The sequence below is a fragment of the Argiope bruennichi genome, chromosome 8 (assembly GCF_947563725.1).
Source record: "Argiope bruennichi chromosome 8, qqArgBrue1.1, whole genome shotgun sequence".
In the NCBI taxonomy this organism is placed as follows: Eukaryota; Metazoa; Arthropoda; class Arachnida; order Araneae; family Araneidae; genus Argiope; species Argiope bruennichi.
Genome location: NC_079158.1, coordinates 96123151 through 96141030, shown reverse-complemented (window position 1 = coordinate 96141030; position 17880 = coordinate 96123151). Strand labels below are relative to the sequence as shown.

General features: G+C 33.1%; 1 protein-coding gene across 2 annotated transcripts in view; it reads right to left on the bottom strand.

The window, feature by feature from the left end:
• LOC129980579 (homeobox protein extradenticle-like) overlaps window positions 1–17880 on the bottom strand; it is a 287760-nt gene that overhangs the window by 36860 nt on the left and 233020 nt on the right. The gene's annotated exons all lie outside the window — the stretch shown is intronic.

The following is a 17880-nucleotide window of genomic DNA, read 5'->3' as shown; positions in this document are numbered from 1 at the left end:
TAAACAATCATTACATACATATTTAATAACTCACCAATCAGAATTCGGAAAAGTGATTCAGAAATGAGAACGTGATATAAATGGTATTTTATATCTCAGTTGAAGGATTCAACTTCTTGGATGTTTAACGTACAGACAATAATATTAAAAACCAAATTACATAGCTAGGATTCACAAATACATCCTATTAAATAAACTGCATTAAAGCATGATATTTAATTTTTTGCTTGTTTTTATAGACAGATACGCTACATAATTTTAATTCTAAAAAAAGATATGTGTGGATTTTTTTTTTCTTATTAACAGCAGCACTCTCAAACAGATGCTTACGTTCTCTAAGCGAATATATTAAGAAGTAGCAAGTTTACAATTATATTATTGATTAGATACGTGGAAAAGAGTCGATTTGGAAGGGGGATGACCTTGAAAAACAGATGAAATATTTAACTTTGTGAATAGCAAAATAACTAAAATATAATAATTTTAAATAAAAGTTAGTTAAAAAATGATGAGTAATATAAAATTTATTTGAATTAAATGACTATTTTTTGGATGAAAAACTCTGAAATTTAACTGATGTATGGGATTTAATACAAGATAATAAACTGAAGCGTAAGACTCCTTAATGAAGACACAGTTAATCTAAAATCAGAATTCGATGCTCTCCAGAAATAATAAGTTCAACTATTATAAATACATTTCACTTTTGATTGTTTCGTTCACATCGCGAGTTTTATTACACAGCAATTCATGTTGGAAAAGCAGCCACGAACATAACATACTTACGTTCAGGCGGAATCAAAACAAGTTTTCTAAAGGTTTCTCGCAAACTATATCAAAACACGTAAGCGGAAACAATGCACGCACATATCTTTTCCAACCATTTTGCGATAAAAGGAAGAGTCTCAGATCGCAACGCCCACTCCTCGAATCAGATACCATCCGAACAAAATTAAATTTCACGCAACGCACCATCCAGAAGACCAGACCGCTTTTATTGTCCTCGGCTCGATCTAACAATCGAGTGAAGAGGTAAACACATCGCAGTACCCGCACTTTTATGGCATCAGCGTTTTTCATGAGACATAAACTTCCAATTAGGCGACCCACTTCTAAACCCTATAGTCTCTGGCTTAGGAGGGAGGAAGGAAAAAGAAGAGAATGAACTGCACTAAAAGCCTAGGCCGCAGAAACCGAGTCGGGGAACATCGGAGCACCATTAAATATGACAAGCATCATTCCCTGAGACCAGGGCAGTAATCTCTCTCTCGTATTATTCCCGGCAAAAACCCTCAAAATCGATAACTGACCGGCCTACCCCCATAAACTCCAGTGGTCAGGTTTTACGAGGGAGATCTCTTTTCTACCAGCGATGGTTATAATACTCCTCTAGCCTCTTACTTGGAATTTTTTTGTTTTCATTTTCTTTTTATCTTTATACCCGACCGATTCTTATCTCATCCCTCTACGCACCGGCGGAAAGTGTTAACGCCTAGAGGGGCTGGGGAGGCCTATGCACCAGGTGGCTCCCTAGGGTGGATTTATATCCACCCTACGCAGGCCCGGTGTGCCTACCGTCTCCTCCAATTAGCGCTGACATAACTCATGATATCTCGCTCTCTCTCCCCTTGCTAACTAGTTTAGCCTAGCTTCCTCTCCTTTCGCATGGCAGCGCAAAAAGCTAATCTAGGCTACATCAAGTGGCTGCAAGAGGATATTCCATAAGGCTTATGGAACACTAATCACATTCCGGGACCTGTGTTTTGTTTCACCACTGACAGCTACCGCTCCAGCTCTTCCCTTCCAGCATCCGCATCCTCTCTCTTTTCTTTTTCTTCTTGTCTCTTGCACAGAGGGATAGAAAGCGAGAGAGAGAGAGAAAGAGACCCGGCCCTCTTCATCTGTGCCAGAGCATCATACTTGTAGTTCCTTACGGGAGATCATTTTTTGAAGAGGGAAGGAATATAACCACCATTCTGAGATTATTTCCTCGACGGGAAATCTTGTTGAAAAGATTTCGTGCGGGAGAAAAAAAAAAAGCTAAAAAGAAATTTCGTATGTTGGCTTGAAGATAATAACTAGCCAATTTTCTCAAACATTGGCAAAGGATATATGTCTTGAAAGTATGTAATTTCTTAATTGGGAAATACTGGATGATATGCTATTGTATTCTCTTTTCCTGAAAGGCAGACGATTCACATTTCCAAATGCTTCTTTGTTTAAATTTCATAATTCCAGATTTCCCAAAAATGAATATAAATAACTTTGTTTTAATGTTTTTGAGCACAACTACCTAAATATAAATGATACCGAACAAAATATATCATAGAAACAGTTATAAAGATAAAAAAAAAAAAAACCTTTATTAACTGAATTTCTCCTTATATTCAATAGCATAACATCGCTTCAATTATTTGCAATAAAAAAAATACAAATGACTGTTCCTTCAGATCTTAGTTTTTCAAGAAGTATATTTTCAAAACACTAAGATTTTATTTTTGCTTACTTTAAAGGAAACAAACAAATAAGATTTTTGAATGATTTTAAATAATGATTGCGTTGAAATTTCGTTATTTCTGCTTAATTTATCTTATTTCGTAGCAAAGCTTTGCTATTTGAAAGCAAGCGCAGAAAAATATCATGGAAAACATGTAAGTAGCGAATTCAATACAATATTACTAATAAAACGCGGCTGATCTTGGGAAATCCTTTCTGATCTTCTTTTTCTAAAAACTCTTTGCATTTTCAAAAAACATACCCAAAGAACAAAAACAGTTCGTTATCTCATACGCATTAACAATATCTTGATATTCAAAATTAAATATTTTTACAATTTTTATTCTCACGGGGATCTTTTTCGAAACATACCAAAAAGAATGTTTGTAGACCACTGATATCCCCTTTAAAAATTGTGTTAAAAGAATAATAATACAGCACTTAAAAATTATAGAATTTTGGAAATGCATAATATTTCTATTAGCAACCGATATTGCATAATTGACTTCCATGACCCGGAAAATTTTTAACCCTAAATGTAGTAACAATTCCAATTTTTAATGCATCCTTAACTGCAATTTTTATACAAGCATGCACATTGCTCAAGACATACAAAACAATCCAAAGCGGAATGTTTCCTCCAAAAATCAAACTCCACACTCGGAAATCCACGATTCGACCCACATTCACCTGACAGGTAAGGTGCTCATTAGAATTCCACGCCATCTTTCTTGCTTCAAGTTTTTTGAAGAAGCTCTTTTCTCGACTAGATTTGCGACAAGGTGGAGTGGAACGGGAGGACACCATTAATCAGGATGAAGGTCCCCGTTCGCAAAAGGCAATCAGGCCACGATTGTTTGTTCGTGCCTCTCTTAATTCAGCGGAGAGAGCGGTCATTAATCAAGAAGTGCTTACTAATGACGTCGACCAGGGGTCAGAGGGGTTAACCACCACGTGGCCAGACTCGACACCTGCCGCTGATAGGTCCTCAGGAGAAAGATGGAGTTTTAAAACTCGCGAAACTCTCCCCGTCTGAAAGAGCACTCGGGATTCTGACTAATGTCGGAAGAAGTCAGTGGATTGGAAAAGCATTATATATCATGCAGACCCGGGAAGTCCTTCGGATGGCATTTCTTTCATACTCTCAAGTAGTACTTTATAAAGAACTATTTGCTTAAAGAACTTCACCTAAACCATTTACCATTAATTGTGTCTATATGTAAAATTATAATCGAACCTTTATCTATGCTGTCTATGGCCAAAATTATCTCAGATAATTGAAAATTTCATTAAAAGAGACTAAATCTTAAATCGATATATTTATTTTTTTTCTCTTTCGACCAGGTTTTTCAAAATTATAAAAACTAATTCATATTTGAGGCCATGTATAAAACTTTTATCAGTTTTTGAACTTTTCATAAATGAATTCGTAAATGGTAACGATTTTCATTGTTTCCAGATGTTCTCATAAGAATATTATCTAAGCTCAACAACGCGAAATTTGCATGAGAGTAATGCCTCTTTTCATTGGAAATAGTTCATATCAATATAAAAGCATTTAAGAATGGAATTGCGTTTATTTTTCAAAATAAATCCCTAAATGATTATTTCTCGATAATGACCAGAACTTCGTGTCTTGAAAATTGACTCCAATGCCTATTTTTGCTCATTTCTAAATTTTTAAAAAACTATATTACAAAAAAGTTCGATTTTTATATAGGTAGGTAGGTTTTATAGAGGCATAACCTATGTTCTGCAGCAGTTTAAAATTATCTCGATGTATTGATGGATTTGCTCTGAGCGTTATTTTTCTTTTCATGTAATCAGAGGAATCCCCCCCCCGTAGGTTTTAATAATGTGCAATACATTTTTACGATGAAATTTCATCTACTCCTTAAGCCGCAAGATTCTTCTCAGACATAATATTTCTACTTAAGAGAAGTATCCATTTTAATTTAAATTATCGTAAGATGGTTCATAAAGAACTCATATCCATAAGATATGTCAAATTATAACTTTACATTTTACAAATTTACCTAATTGTTAGCAGGCTTTTAAAGATATATTTATATCATTTGTTCAATATATCAGACATTTCAACTGTCCTTTCAAGAGACATTCTTTATGGTAGCTAGTTCGACAAAATAATTTAATAATATGAAATACAAGCTATTTTCATGAATATATTTTTAAACTGTTCCTTTTCAACTTTTTTTCTATACCGAAACTACTTCATTGGAACTAAACTAATCTACAATTAGAAGATCTAAGTTCGAAATAATTTCATTTATTAGGCAGAAGAAATGTCCCTGTATCAAAATTAGTTTGGAATATCTTTTCTGAATGTAGATAAATTTGACGATCAATTATCTAGCAACTTATGATTCTTCTGCCACCTTAAAAAAAGTCCTCGAAGAATTTCAGAAAAATATTTATGCATCTAACAGAATTATTATGGATCCGCAAACTGAAGAATTGTATTAGAAATAGGAGAATAATGCCGATTTCAGTAATAATAAACGGTATTTTAACTGAATTCTATCATGATGGGCAAATTAGTGCGGAGAGAAAAAGAAAATCAACATAGGAATTAATAAAACAGGTTTCAGTCCGGGAAAAAATTTTCATCCTGATTTTTTCACCACCCTGTTTCGAATCACATATTTGCACTAATCAAATTCTAGAGATCGAATGCGAAGTTCGGTAAAGACAAAGATAATTTTATACCACTGAAATGCAAAATTCTTCACATAATGCAAGCCATCCAGAGACGACCCACTAATTCCGATGAAGAAATCCAAGCTATTGTTTCGTGCTGCCAATCGATTTGCATCCCTACTATCCTCAGGCTTTTGAAAGGAATTTCGTGATCTAATACGTAAATGGAAAGTGCGTGATCGCTCAACCATCATCATTACCCCTCACTTTTTCCTTCCTACAAGTAACCACCGCACACACGAGGGGGCCTGGTAATGTTTCCCTCGAATAACACACTATACCTTCCCAATCTCTCTCAAGCTGCCGGAAAAATTGCTCAGCGTGAAAATCGCCAAGAAAAGGTTAAAGCGCGGGAAAGAACGCTGCCTGTCTTAACGCTTTTCTAAGCACGGAAATAAAGGTGCAGCAAAAGTTCAGGGAGCTATTCTTTTAAAGAACCACCACCCACCACTCCCCATGGATTCAATGCCACATGGCGCTAACGGAGCGAATATCATGGAGGTTCGCCCCTACACAATGGAAAGCAGGAGGGGGGAGACGTCAGATTAGCAGGCACAGGGGGCTAATGGGACCAGGCAACTAATGTAATGTGTGGGCATGCGGCTTTGTTTAACCCTAATCTTTTGTCTAGGAGCTGACAGCCATGAAATGCAACGTCCGGGACGCTCCCTAACCCCCCCCCTCTCCACGTGCAGCACCATTCTTTGTTCATTCACACCAAATGAGTCCCTTATTAATTTGTCCGCTCGCTGAACTTTTAATTGGTGACAATATGCGCCTGATACACAGACAAACACCGCGATGGAAAACTTCGCAACCATCCATTTTAAAAGCGTATGCACACGCGCGGGTCTTACGGTCACTACACAGATAAAATAATTTCTTTCCCTTTTCGTTTTTTTTTAATGCTATGACGAAGCGATGGTGCTATTGTTGTAACACAGGAATTAAGCCGGCTTTGTTACCAGATATCGTTTTGTAGATAATAGCGCAGGAAGACTATTTTGTTATTTCAGTTCGCGGGACGAGACTGAAAATCTCGACAGGAGGGGAAAATTCTAATCGTAACCGAATTATCTTCAGCATAATTGTTATTTTTTTATCGTTAGAAAATTAATATCTTAGTATGATATGCGGTTACAGCAAATGCAATTTCCAATTTTTGTATGCATCTAAAACTTTGAAATGTAAACCGAAAATATTACTGAAATCTCCAGAATTAGGAGTGCGTGAAGCAAACATAATATTTGTTAAATATTCTCCACTGGAAATGAAAAGGTACAACAGCAGATACATTTCATTTAGACCTAAATTCATTATTATTTTTCTGTTTTTTCCCCATTATACTATATATTATGTTTGTAATTTTACGTTTTTCCAATAACTAAATGATAATCTTTGTAACAAAAGGTTTGATTAACAACTTATTAAAAAAACAGATAAATAATACATCACCGCTATTTCAAAATAATTTAGAAGATATTTTTACACATTTCGACAAATAAAACTTTACAAACTGTCTCTAGTAAAAGTGCTCGCCAAAGAAGAGATTGGACGTACTATATGGTTAAAAAGATATGGTTTGGTTTTCCACGAGAAAATAATGAAATGTTTTTAGCCTTGTTATAAAAATTTTGAAGCAGCTAATTATCTACATGCCCGTTTCAATTCAAAAGATAATTCACACATAGTTTTTGTTAGTTAGTTGTCGTGTGACTATTTAAGCCAAGTTTTTGCACAGTAGTAAAGATTCCTGAGCACCCGAGGGCAGAAGTCTGATTTCAAGCTCATATGAAGAAGAAACACGCACACACTCGCTTGCACAACCCTTTTTCACAAGGGAGCTCATTCACGCACCTCACAGATAGAACACAGGGTAGAGAACAACCATGCCCGAACCAAGACTCGAACCCGGGGAAGACGCGATACCCCTAGGCCAGAACGCCGACATAGTTTTTGTTAAAACAATAATTTTAAACAATCTATTAAAAGCAATTTTTCTAATAGCAAATTTTTAATCTCTGAAGTAATAATATTATTCATATGAAAAAGAATTATTATCGCGCAAAATAAAAACATTAGTTTGTTTATAGACGTGAAAAGCACACACATTTATCAAGTATCTTTCAAATTAAACGAATAATTAAAAAAAATCGAAATAAGTAATGCCATGTGCATGTATGGCATTCAATACATTGTCCTGAATATAAAAGAAAACCTTTTGCAATTCTAAACGAGAAGTTTAAGTTCAAAGAAGCAACTTCTGGACATTTATTACAGTCATTCAACAGAATGCAACTATATGCACAATCAAACTAATTCATTTCTTATGGAAACTTATTGAACGCATTCAGTGTACAATTTTTTTTTATCACATAATACCGGATGACATTTCGTTCAGAGAATACCTGTAAATTTATTAACCCTTTTTAAATATCCAACGCTGAAGTAAAATTAAAAGTAAACCCACCAAAGAACAACAACCTGTTCACCGTTAAAAAAAATTCCACCCGCCCCTCACCCAGAACAAAATAAATCGCAGAAGCCGAGCTTTACAACAATGCTCTCTTGACGCTTTACAAATGACGTTGTCTTTTCACCTGACATCTCTCCCACCCCGTGCTTTCAACTCATCTATTCTCGTCTGACCAATCAACACCCACGCCTCCAGAGGAAAAAGGGGCAGTAGCAAAGAGCGGAGGGGTCAGGCTTGACAGATGACTCGCCAGTACATATTCATGCTATAAACCATGGCCTAGTAATGCGCCACACATACACACTCTTTTTTTTTTATTCTCTTTCTTCCTTCTATCTCTGCGCTCTGTTTTATGATATATGTATGTCCTCTCTTTGTTCTTCACCTTTTCAGCCTAATCACACCAGGCTGAATGAGTCGCACGTCTTTATAAAAGGGGGCAGACGCGACAACTAATTCATTAAAAATAGTCGCTCTCATGTAGTATGTCCTCAGGTGACGGAGCGGGACACCTCTTTTCCGACCACCCCAGGAGCTGCCTTTGTGTTCTATGCTGCCTTCCCCTTTCCCCTTCCAGTATCGAGGTCCCCAGGGAGCCATCAATCTTGAAACCGACTTAATATCATTATCGTCGAAGCCGCTACTTAAAGTTCCAGCAGAAAAGGGTCTGAATATTTCATGGAAGTGGCAGGAGTGGGTTTTCGGTAGGGTAGGAAAAAGAAAATCGGAAACTATATTACCCCTAGCGCCCCTATGGTTGGAAATCTTTCTTCTCCCCCCCCACCTCTCTTTGTAACTGGGGGAAAGATACCGCGACTAAAAATCTCTTCTAGAATTCTTCCCCAGTCGACCCCTCTCTCTCTCCTTTTTACCCTTTTGGCTCATTCCATCAACTTTCGAAGAAGAATGGTACAGATTCAACGTTAAGGTCCTTCTGATTTTTGAAGTTGAAACTCAACTTATAAAACTATCATTATTATTATTTTAGCATTATTATCATAGCATTTTCTTTCTGAAATAAGAAGCATCGAGAATTTTCAAATAGCGTCAGATAAAGTTACGGTGACCGATGGATAAGATGCAAAAATGTACCCTTGAAGTAAGCAAAAATGAATGCCTTTTAAGTTTTAGTACGAGCATGCAGACTGATAAACAGAACATTTACAAACTAATACAATGGGAGGAAATAATAATAATAATAATAATAATAATAATAATAAAATTTCTGTGTAAACACGATAGAACAAAATCAGAAATCGTTTTCTAAATGTCTTATTTTCTTCACATAATAAATAATTAGATAGATGCTAGAATATATAATTATAGGCATTAGATTTTAAGAAAAGTGGAATTCACGCCTTCCCCTTTACTTTTGGACAATGAAATACAAAATATTAAAGTCAAAAATTTACAGAAGATGTATATACCCAATAAGCAATAAATTCCTCAGAGGATAAATAGTTTGAAAGGTACTTTTCAACATATACTTCATAAAATATTGGACAGAAATTTTAAGGGAAGAAAATAACACGACAAAATGAAAAAACTTAGATATCATACAATTAAAAGCCTTCTGTATAACCATGCATAACATTATTTAGCACTCAAAATGCTAAAGAAGTATGAGAAAATTTCATGCAAAATGAAATTGCAGATGAAAATCAATTCACGATCTATATTCCGAATATGGAAAAAAGTGGCAGGAAAATTCTTACAAAGTGCAGAAAAAAAAATACCCACCAGTAAAAAATAAGCTATTTATTGGATAAACACTAACTCATGCACTTTTGAATTTCATCATCAAAATGGTTAATCTGTCTAGATTAAATTAAAATTGACACAATCTGCTTTATAAATAAGAATGGCTAAAGAAACGAAAGAGAAAGAAAAACATCGCTTATAAAACAGCATTCAATACGCATTTATTAAAAATTTCATCTGCAACATTCAGCTAAATATATAAAGCGCAAGCATAAATTTTTAGAACTGGTTTATTAAAGTGAATACAGTCGCTTTTAAACGTTATCATATGTCTTAAAAGAAAGATTTAGTCTATCTCATGACAAAACGTTTTTACAACGAATTATCCAAACATTTCGAAACAAAACTTGAGAATTCCAAACGAGCGATAACGAAAAGTCACCGAACAGACGATAAAGGACTTGTTCCACTACCCACTGAAACGTCAAGCAGGCAGAGTCTGAACACTTTTGGTACGTCTGAAACCGCAAGACTTAGTGGCAAATCTGATTATACCCCCTTGCACTTGCCCCGAATTATTATTGAAATGGCAAATTTTCTTCTGCTCCTCACTCCCACCCCTCCCTGTTTCTCTACCTTCTCTTCGAATATGCAAGAGTTCGTAAGGGGGTGGTTGCGGCACAGACCCATAACGATTTTCTAAATGTGGGGTGAAAAGCGGTGGGGAGCAGACCCCGCAAGATAGGAGCTTATTTCTTCCCCACCTTCACTGAAATCGTTCAAAGATAAGCAAATATAAAGCACTTAAGGCCGAAGCGCGGAGACAAAATACTTTTCATCTTTGCAGAGTGTAGATACCGTTAAAGGAGAATGAAAAATTGGTGTTTGGGGATAGAAAAAGGGGTGGTGCGTATTGTGAATGTGAAAGAAGACTCGATGGCTTTAACAATCTGAAAGACAATCGCATTCGTCTATTATAAGCGACTGCACTAAAATTCGAAATGTTGAATGCCTTTGCAATAATAATAATAAATGATCATTTTAATATTTGTTTGAAAGCAAAGTGTTTTCATTAAGTTAAATTTTGAATTAGCCATTGTTGGTTTTAATATTTAAAAAAATCATCATTAAAGAAATAATCAGATATTAAATTTAATTGCTTCATTCATCATTATTATGCCCTTTCTATCTTTAACCGTACCATTCATATTGAAAATAATTAAAGAATGAATCTAATTCTTCCAAGTAATTTCAAGATGATTTATTTTTAAACATACCTCAAATGTATGCCTCTATTTACGTGACAAGTCAATATTTTAATTTTTATTTAAAATGATGCCAGTGAATTAAGGAGTTTTTCGTACATTGTTAAATGAGTAGTGTGAATACGGCTTCTGTAAAGTTTGCTTTCCAACTGAAACAGTCGATTCAAAGGGAAACATATCCACCATCAAGGTGAGAAAAAAACGAACGTTTGTTATTATGGTAAAATATAAAAGAATAATGAAGGAAAATTTCATGTTCTAAAATTTTATCATAAAAAAGAACCGATTACAATTCAGATTACAGATAGAAAAGATTATAAAAATAATGAAGCTTGATAAAGAAATTAATAAATTTAGCAAAAGTAATAATGTAAGCTGAATGTAGTAAAAAAAGGAATATTGTGAATATGTATCTTTTCAAATACATATCTAAAACAACTTAAAATTTAATAACTTTCGTAACATCATTAATTTTTGTAAACATTATAACAGCAGTTTAAAATTTGATAAGATTTCTTTATGCAAAGATTGTATTATTAAAATTTTACAATAAAAGATATTTAATGAAGCTTTGAGATAAATAGTAAAATAATGCATAGGAAAAAATAAAGAGAACGAATTATATGAGTTTCAAATCTATAAATAATCAAACAGGAGGAAATAGGTAGTTCTGAGATTTCTTGTTAAAACAATGTTTATTTTATTGATTGAAATTAATGTGTTTATATTGAATAACAAATATATATCAGTTGGAAAATAAATACATAAATTGCACATCATTAGTAATATTTTTGTAGATTTAATAAATTATGTTTTAATAAAGTCATTTGAAAATAATACCAGAAGAAATTGCAATTTTAACGTACATAATCTATGGATGGTAAGTAAACTAACGAAGAAAGAAAAAAAGCCATTAAATTCCAACGTCTCTCAAAACATCTCTTTAGCACAAATCCATACAAAGGGAGGCAACAAAGTTTTCACTCTTGTTTTTCTTTAAAGAACAAACTCCTAAACCGGAATCAGTCTTTTCCACTTAAAAACACTCTCTTCCCCTGCACATAAATGAAATAACTCAAATCCTAATACTTTTAACGCAAGGCTGGATACAAAACCTCGAGACAACGCGAGAGGATAAGACGTAGGAATAACGAGAAAATAAAACACTATAGATATTTTTCTCTACTCTTTCCTATAGCATCTCCTTTACACGAGCTTTATTTAGATTGACGCTTCAGAAAAAAAAGTAGAGGGAGGGATCTAACACCCCTTCACGTTTTTTCAAAGACCCCCCTCCCCCTGCGAAATATTTTTTTTTCCTTATCTATTTGCTTTATTTATTTACTCGATCGTTCGGAAACAAGCTACAAATGAAAAAAGAATCCCGGTAAACTTCTTAGGCGCCCTCACAATTAACCCCCTAATCTCCGCGCGGGAAAAATTCCGTCCCGGAAAAACAGGAAAACGAGATCGCAGCTGCGAGCGGGATCAAGGGGGAGTGACAGGTTGTCGCCGTCTCCTGTCAGTTTCCGATCCCTCCCTTGATCCCCGGCACCTTGTGAAGAGGTGATCCCTCCTTGTCACGCTTTTAAAATCCTCACGAGCCCCGATACAAGTGAGGGTGCTGCACAGTCCTCGAAGGGAATGATGCACTATACTTGCTTTCTTTTCGAGTGAATCGATTGAAACAATTGTATTGTGGAGCACGATTTGATAATATATCTCATTGTTAAATATAATAAAACATTAAGGAATCAATCGAAGTGGATAGTTTTCGACTTTATTTAGTTCTAGGCCCAATTTTTAATACTAATTTTAATAATATTCTCTTCCAAATTATTTTATTTCCTAAAATCTCGCTCATTTTCGAATAAATTTTAGATTAATTTCAAAAATAAACTTTGTGTACTTATATGCATTTAACTGTTTGTTAATAACACCATTAACAACATGCAACATTTTTTTAAAATTTGGGTTTCAATAATTAGTTATTCTTTATCCGCTTTCCATTACCTTTATGCCTTCTTAAGCTATTATCTGTAGCACAGATTAAAAAGTAATTGTTCCAAGTTAAAATGAGGAATTCAATGAAAATTATTTATTTTTCCATTTGAAAGGGTGCATGCATAGCTATCTTAAATAATATTAAAAATTATTTACATTTTAAATTTACTTTTTTCTTCACATTTTTTCTTATAAACCCGTTAAAATCAATTATAATAAATATATAAAAATAACAGCTCAAGCGTTTAAACAAATAATTCACAGAAATACTATATTTAGATACAATTAACAGATTCAACTTCAGTCTTTTTTAAGTAGTGTAATAAAAAGATTAATTCTAAAACTAAAAGTTTTAAGATTATCAAATTCTGGGTAAATCCAATGCGAAAAACGAAATTATATAGCTTCCGAAGACAATGGATATCTCAGATAAATGATGTGTTGTTTGTTTCCAGCTTGTTCTATTATATGTCACTAAGTTATCACTATCTTATATAATGTACTAATAACAGAAATAGAAATTGAAACTTTGGAGAAGGAAAGAAATGTTTGTTGGAGAGTATGAATATCATACGAAAGCTACGTGATAAGCAATTCATCATAATTTACTTATTCGCTACTTTTTCTTAATCTATAAGCAATTTTATTATTCAAAATAGTAAGAAAACGAAAGCCCAGTAAACTTCATATAACCAAAGTAACATTCTTTCTTAAAAATCTCTTTAAAAAAAATGGTTATAAATTTTCAAAATTCCTGGATACCAATCAAAGGTATTACTGAACATATATATAAAGTAATTTTTTAACTTTTAAATTAATCGGTAATACATTGGCTACATTAGCAAATGATAGACACAAAGTTAGAAGTTTATTAAGATCAGTGTATGATGATTTCACCATATATTTATTCTATTAAGTATATCAGAAATTCACTTCTTAAATGTTGAATTAATCATGAAAAAGTTTGTTTTCATTATTCATATTTACATACGAAATAAATAAAACTTAAGTATTCGCATTTGATAATAATATTTCTAAACTGAATTACTGTAAAAAGATTCGCCTAGATTATTCCTCTCTAAGATAATGAAACGATTAATACGGAATGAATGCACTGTTGAAAAATTAATTTTCATCATGTTGTTTGATACGACTGAAAGACATGAATTTCATTAAACCAGTCTAATACAAATTATTGCAGGAATGAGTACAAATTAAAAAAAAAAAAATGTATACACTACGAAATGTGTGTATCTATGATGTGAAAATCTTACATAGGAGGTAATATCCAAAGCAAGTATTTTTTAAAACTGAAAAAATCATACGATTAAGCATTTTTATGGGTGAGTTTTGAATTGAACATTGCTGGAGTCAAACGGAGCATAGTTTCAAACTGGAAAAAAAAAAAAAAAATGATTTTATATTATACATTAAAATTTATTTAAAAAATGTACGGCGACGAAATTGATATTATTAAAAAGGTTTTAAGTATTCAAAGAAACGTTTTCGAAAGATAACAGTTTTGGAAGATATGAACAACAGTTTCCATTGCCAAGTCATTGCGATTATTCCACTGATGACGATTAAGCCTATTTTTGCGCATGGTTAAATTTGACACCAGTTTCTATCACCTCATTTTTTTTCTTTTATAAATTCTTTCCTTTGACTGAATACAGTTTTGGCGACACGGCACGCCTATACTCGAGAAATTGCAACAATATTTTGGAGTTCCATTAATTATTTAAGCGGAATGTTGAGGTAAGTACTACTATAAAAACATTCAACGAAGCAATCAGAAATATTATATATATAAAGTATATTATATATATCTAAAGTAAATGAAATATATTTTATGTGTTAAAAGAAATTTTTTGTATTTCATACAAAATTTTGGTAACAATTACTTTTTTAATAAACATATTAAATAAATAATAAAAGTGATTTCTTCAACAATAAATAATAAGAGCGATATCTGTGCCACGTAATTAATGCTTTATATTATATTGTTGTTTTGTTTCTAATAGTATTTGTCATAGACAAGCCCACTTAGAAGTCAGGGATTTTATGCCATGAGTACGTCTCTTGTTTTTTCAGCAGCGCCATCTATGCCATATATTTTATATTACATACATGAAATATACTTTATGAACTAAAAGCAATGTATTTGTATTTCATATTAACATTTTAATAACTACCTTTCTCATCACCAAGATAATTTAAAAGGCATTTTAAGAACTGGAAAAATCCATTGCCAAAAAATATGAAACATTAAAAACTTGCTTTTTCATGATTAAGAAACCTGATCTGCATTATAATAAATTTTTAAAAAATCAATATTTTGATCATGAAAAATGAATTAATGAAAAAAAAGGCGTCGATTTCATTTCAAAACCCAGCTTCTTTACATCATTTTATCAAAACTTCATCAAGTCTTTAAGCCCCTTTTATCCCCTCTTTTCCAAGCTATCAACACACGTCCCACATTCAGACACTAGACAGAGAGCGAGGAGAAAGATTCAGAAATCAGAGGAGAAAAATTATTCTCTAATGAAAGCTTCCTAGGAATATGATAACAATCGACTCGAAAGCGAGTGATTCTCCTCCAGCAGAGATTTAGCGAAACACAGGAAACGAGATCCACCGCGAGATCCGGAATTAAAAACAGCTTCAGCCGCTACGGTCGAAGAATTAAAAGGCTGTAAAAGGCAACTTGAAAGTGGAACCTGACGAAACAAGCGATAGAGCTCGATTTATATATCTATACACCCCCACCAAGCCCGAGATAGATTAAAGTCGGGGAGTTTTCTAATTGAGAAAGGAGCCAAAAGCCAAGCAGTCCCTTCTCCTTTCTAATTACCAAGCGCTGGAATTCGATTACTAAGGTCTCTCCCTAGCTGCTACGGACCTCCTTTCCCCCTTTTCATAATTACTAGGTTCTGATTGGCATTCCCAAGTCTCCTTCATTCTCTTGAGCTGCTTGTCTTTTTGCTTAATATAGCTCTGTCTTTCGTTCGTTTTTAATATTTTTTTGGTCATCCTGGACATCTTTAGTACGAGAGAAAATAGGAAAAATTCTTGAGGCGCTGTAATAGGTGATAAGGCTGGAGGATGAAGGGCGATTCTGAACAGAGGCTTTCATTGCAAAGAGGCACTATGTATTTCTAGGAAATGTCCAAAAACATGAATTTAATTTCATGCAGTAAAATAATGTTGGATGCAGAAATGGTTTCAAAGATAAGTAAATAATAATAGCAAACTGGATTAGCAATCTGGAACTAAATTTATTTAATTCAATACATTTAACATTCCCTTGTTTTAATGTATTGATAACAGAGCCACCGTAGAAAAAAAAAAGAAAACTATAAGCGCTGACTCTCCCAATAAATATAACCTACAACTTAACAGAAACTAGCAAATATATTTCAATGATATAATTATTATTTTTTATTTAGAAACTAATTCATTTATGAAAGAATAACTATAGGAAAAAATGCTATGAATGTGGTTAAATTTATTATGTTATAAATTATCTATTATCCTTAAATCCATTGCAAGAAATTATAAATCACAAAGAAAAATAAATCGCAATAATTAAGAAATACATTTCAGTTTATATGCTAATTATTTAACATAATTTCTAATTATTTTTCAGATAAAACCAAACATGGGCACTCTCAGTATTAAAAAATAAACTGAGAATCGCAATATTAAAGGAATCGAAAATTGAATTCTAAATCTCACAAATATTTTAGAGTTCTGAAAAAAAAAGATTCAGTATTAAATTTCAATTAATTGGGAATTGAAGCAGATTCTTCATACCTTACAGAAAGTTGCTTATGTTTTCAAATTAATTTTCAATTGTTTTCTCAACATACTACTTTGTATGGTTCGTCCGACAGTTTTATCCTCTCAGCTTAGTCTTCCTACTTTGGAAAAATTTGGTGTTTAATTTTAAATTCAATATTTATTCAATTCAATATTTAGAGTAACAAACTAATTATTGGTCATAGGATTTGTATTAATTATTTTTTAAGCTATGTAAATGGATATTCATGATATTTTTTATTCATATAGATTCAATAACAAGGATATAGAAAAAAAACTTGTTGACTCATTTATAAATATTCTTATTTTGTCTTTGCAAAATATATTACATATTAAAGCGATAAGAGTTAAAAAAAAGTTATAGTTCTCAAGCTTATTAAATAATGCAAATCAATAAAGAAATTTAAAAAAAATCAGTGCGCAATTAAAAATAATTTTATTAAAAATTCCCAGCAGCTTACAAAGTTTCTCAGGAAGTCATTCAGGACGTATTGTCATTCGAAAATAAAAGACCTTTCGGAATGAAATCAGCTAAACTATTGGAGAACAAATCCCACTTAACCTCCCAACCTTCTCGGAAACAAAAAGCCCTGCCACTTCGCTCGACTCAACCCATCAGACAGGAGATAGACTCACCAATCCGGGATTCGAAGGTCATCACTCTGGAGCTGTCAGAGAACTCTTTGGGGTTTGTCATTTCATTTATTTACTCCACAACACTGCAGCCCTTTGGTAATAGGTCCTCAACCTTAAAACATGCATTTTCATTTGACTTATGGAGAGACAGGGCTTTTTCTTGCCCCCTTTTTCTTGGGCTGACGATAAATGATGACTATTCGGGTTATTTGAGACAAGACACAACACATCAAGAGGATAGTTTCTGGTTTCAATTGCATCTTGCTGCTGGGGCTTCTTGACTTCTGAATGGTAAGTGGCCATAAAACAATGCCATAAAGTTGTGCGCCAAGCCAGACCAATAATTTATGCCCTGAATAGGAAATTTTGAATGCAGGATTCAATTTACAATTACTCATGTGATAAATCAAATGTATTCCAAATCAATGTAATATCAAATGCATTCATTCTTTAAAAAAATTCTTAGTGAATCAGGGGTAATTTTCTTTGTATTTGACAGATTACTTTTAGTTTTCCTGTTTCGCTTAAAGGTATCCAGTGACACAGCAAGTATTATATTTATTACTTAACTTCAGACAATTTTTTTTTAACTGTTTCAAAAATTCTTGCAGGACTTATCTACATTTTGAAGATTCAGTGCATATTAAAGTGAGATTGAAGGTAATTTCTGAAATAGGATGAAGATAAAATAAAGCTTAAAAATTTTATTACTAATAACTTCAGAATGAAAAACGCGTTATAAGAAGAAAAGTTGCTGTA